Source organism: Morone saxatilis, unplaced genomic scaffold (genome assembly GCF_004916995.1).
Source record: "Morone saxatilis isolate NCDOM2014 unplaced genomic scaffold, NCSU_SB_2.0 Contig194, whole genome shotgun sequence".
Classification (NCBI taxonomy): Eukaryota; Metazoa; Chordata; class Actinopteri; family Moronidae; genus Morone; species Morone saxatilis.
In genome coordinates this window covers 474-4875 of record NW_023339756.1, presented here as the reverse complement: position 1 = coordinate 4875, position 4402 = coordinate 474, and the positions used below count along the sequence as shown (strand labels likewise).

General features: G+C 40.4%; 1 long non-coding RNA gene across 1 annotated transcript; it reads left to right on the top strand.

Moving 5' to 3' along the window:
- Positions 1-908: 908 nt before the first annotated feature.
- Positions 909-4028, top strand: LOC118329902. The gene is made up of 3 exons (XR_004796807.1): positions 909-1464; positions 2559-2763; positions 3902-4028. It is a non-coding gene; the product is annotated as an uncharacterized LOC118329902 (long non-coding RNA).
- Positions 4029-4402: the final 374 nt, after the last annotated feature.

The following is a 4402-nucleotide window of genomic DNA, read 5'->3' as shown; positions in this document are numbered from 1 at the left end:
TACAAAAATCCACCCAGCCCGCGAAAGGTCGTCCGCCCTTCGGACTCAAATGAGGGGAGCCCCAAATAATGATAACTTTGCCCCCGAGTGGATTTTCCCTGTTCAGTTTGAGGGGCTGGAGAAGGGTGCGCGTTGTTGGGAAGTTAAGCCTTTGGCTAACAGGTTGCTCGCGCCCCTTCCCAGCCTTCCTCCTCTCCTCTCCCGGTGTAATTTTGAGAAACTGATGGGATTGCCGCCGTTTCGTGAATGGCGACCGAATATTGTATTCTTTTAAAACCACCGACTCCTCTGGTTTACAAATCAAACATACTGCCGACGGAATCAAATCTCTGTGAAAAAAGTACTCATGTTCCCAAAGTTTTTTTAAACTTTTCTCTTAATGCAACAGTGGCGCACCCGCCTCCCCCGCGCCTCCATCAAAGCAAGGCATCTTCTCAATTCTTTTTCCGTTGGTTTGGCTAAGCCCGACGCGCCGTTAGAGAGAAGAACGAAAAGAAGATCTTCTCAGCTCCTGTGGTCACGGCCGGTCGGATTTGAGCTGACAGGACGCTCAACAGCCCGCCACCCTAACCCCGCAATGTACATCAGCAATGTTTAGATTTGTGGTCAGGAGAAGAAGTGCAACCCCAATAAATAAAATAATACAGAAGAGATATTCCGACTGCTGGCACCATAAATAATAGTTAAAAGTTATTAACAATTTCGAGCCATGGGCAGCGGCCCAAAGATTAAAATCGGTCCGGGGCCAACTTTGGAGCGCGGGCACCCCCAAAATTGGCAGCCTGCCTTTAGGTCCGACTTCCCTGAGGGACCAGGGTAATACGCCTAGAAGGTCCTAAACTGCCGGAAATCCAAACGAAGAAGAAGAAGAAGAAGAAGAAGAAGAAGAAGAAGAGGAACGGCGTGTTTTCGTCACGTGACCGGCAGTATGTGTAGTAAGTTCAGCGCTATTAGGAAGTGTTTATTTACGATGCAGGGATACACAGCGCTGAAGTATTGAAATACGACAATCGGCCCATTATTGTGGGAGGATTAGCTGTATTTTCTTTAAAACGTGTGTTACGTTTGAGTCCGATTTACCGCCAGCTGTCTGTTTTTGGCTGTGAGCACTCAACCTTCGCATGCTAGTTTAGGCTAAGTGGCTAGCTAAGTTGGACTACAACCTTGCACTGTCCGTCACCACAATCACTCTGAGTTTTCTGCTGTCTGCTGGTGGTGGACGCTTTCCAACAAGTCTGTTGTCATTTTCTCTTTGTCCTAGTTTAGCTAATGTCTGTTAGTTCTTGTGGATCCATCGGCTGACAGTCCACGGTGTGCGGTTTATGTACGTACGCTGACTGTCTCTGCTGTGGATTAGTGGTTTTTGACAAGACATGACCGCCTACTGACAGTGGCATTAAGCTGGCATCGACATGGAAGCTGGATCGATAACTCGATGAGGAGGTTCAACTGTCGTCTTTGGCTGTGAGTTAGTAACACTGCTGTTGGTATAAGGTTATAACGTGACTGATGAGTTCATGGTAGCTGTAGTCAGGTCATGTTATGACGCCGCTTTGCTAACTGCTAAGTTTAGTTAAGTATCTTAAAGTTACTGTCACTCTGCCAGCTTCAGATAAGTGAAGCAAGCCTTGGGTAAGCCATCGGCTGTCACTCACTCCTTTAATTCTGTGACTAACTATAATGTTAGCTGTCACTGGACAAAGAGCTCAGACAGCTTTAGTCTGCTGTCTGTTGCTAATACCTCCTAAAAGTAAGAAACCCAGTTTAGTGACAATGTTATCCCAGAGCATCCAGTTTACTTAAAGCTGCAGTAGGTAAGTTTTATAAAAATAACAACAATTGGAGATTGCCAACTTATTTGCGGATGTGTGTGCTGCGCCAGCGCCCCTTGACCTCTAGGTTGTTGTTTGGGTCGCAGCCAAAAACCTTCTCTCTACTTAACAACAGTTTGCACTGCTTTGTGGGCACCTTTGACCTTTGTCATTATTTTTTTGCTAAACGAAACACATTTTTTAAAACAGAATTTTTAATTCCAATTTATTTTAATTGTATATAAAGGGGTCATTTAAATTGATATCAAACACCTAGGAAAGAAAAAGATTATGGGCTGGATTATCTATTATTATACATATTATATATTTGACATCATATCACAAGTTGGAGGTAGGGGAATGGGCTGGAGGGGCTAGAAATGGCCGCCAAAGTCAGACCCCTGAGATAGACAGTTATAAAATATCTTATCAGATGGGTATCCCTGAGACATCTTTCTTAGAACTAGGCTGGAGTTGTTTTAGGAGTCCTCAGTCAGTAATAGGAATGGGAATATTCCCAGTGCCAATATCAGGTAAAGGCAGCAGTGAGATGTGTAAACCTGAGGTTTTATTGTTTGCTGAATTTACCAACAGACTAGCGGTTCTTCAAACTTATTCGATGAACTACTGATAATATCTGTCCCAAACAGGGGAACAGAATGTATTTGCCAAATTAAGTTTTGATCTACTTGGAAATGTACTTCCTTATGCAACTACTCTCTCAAATGTGCGTCCTGTGTTTATTAGACATTGAACTCCTCACCTGTGAAGGCTACTGCTGAGAGGGTCGTGATTTTACTGTCACAGTTTCCTCCCACACCTCAGAGTAGCTCTCATCGTCCCTGAGCCACCAGGATGTTGGAGGGCCTTGTTGCCTGGGTGCTAAACACATACCTGGGAAAATATGTCAGCAACCTGAACACAGATCAGCTCTCCATCGCCCTTCTTAAAGGTAATTACACCTGCATCTATTTTTTCTTGACTTTCCAGTTAAATAAGTCCACCTAACTCAAACGTATGCAGTCTAATACAACAGCTCTGCAATAAATCCTACCTTCATGAAGGCTCTAATGTTTTTGTTGAAACTCTTTTAGAGAGGTGTTGATTCAACTCTATGATCATTGGGATGTAGTTTGTGGTGCTGTTCAACTGTATTGCATTATGGCAAGAGGCTTTTATGTTATTTAGCCTACCCCTTATTGATATAAATGGGATGGACAATGTATCAACTCATAACATAAAGTGCAGGTGGGTATTCTTTGAACTGATACATAGAACACATTAATGTTCATGATATAGTCAAATTTAACAAAAACTAAATAGTAAAACCTTCATGAAGATAGAATTTATTGTACTTGTTGTTGATGTTGTATTAGACTGCATTACCTTTATCTAGTTGAACCTAATGATAGGGTTGAAACTAACAATTATATTCACATTTGATTAATCTGTTGATAATTTTCTCTATTGGTCCATGAAATGTTAGAAAAATGTTCATCAGTGTTTCCCAAAGCCCAAGCTGACCCAAAGATATTCAGTTTAATGTCATAGAGGACTAAATAAAGCAGAACATTCACATTCAACATTCACATTTGAGAAGCTGAAATCAGAGAATTTAGACATTTAAAAAAAATTATGATTAATGATAGTCAAGGTAGTTTATGATTAATTTAATAGTTCACAACTAATCAATTAAAGTTGCAGTAGGTAACTTTTATAAAAAAAAAAAACATTTTGTCATATTTGCTGAAACCTTTACTATTTCCTGACAGTAGTACGTGAGACAGATAATCTGTGAGACAATTAGGTTCCTGATAGTGCAATCCACTGGCCATGAAAGAAAACAATCAATCAGAGCTGAGAAATGAGTATGAGCTGAGAATGAAACCTCTTTCTGTCTCGTGTATGATATTGTAGGAACTGTGTTAGACATTTATACCAGTGGGCTTTTACATTGAACAGTCATTCAGACACTGCCTGACCAAACGACTATAACCTCTTTCAATAGCTTGAACTAAAAACATTGACACTGTGAGGTTAAGTGAGGCAGCCCAAGTTTGGTACAGACTTTGTTTCCTGTTCTTCCTCAGGTGCAGTGGAGTTGGAGAACCTCCCTCTGAGGAAAGATGCCCTCCGAGACTTCAGCCTGCCATTTGAAGTCAAAGCAGGTGAGACACACTGACTGATGAGCTCACACAGCTATCATTACAACAGTGGAATAGGCCTTTAATGTATGGGTAAATCTGAACCAAGGTTATTATAGTTAATTAAAGCTAAGCTAAAAACTAAAACTATGTGTGACAAAAAACATTTTAGCTAATTGAATAAAAATTATATTGTGTGTTTACAAAACATACACAAATAAAATAAAAATATGCAGAAGGTTAGTTTTAGTCTGCCAATCTGTTTAAATTGTCCAACAAAGCAAGCGTGAGGAGACATTCACAATGGTTACTGAACTTGAAACTTGAAAATGACAAAAGTAATAATAAATAAAAATTTACTGAAAATTAACTAATGAAAATCAGACATTGCTTTTGAATTGTGGTTCAACAGAATCATACTACTAACTAAACAAACTAATGAAACTG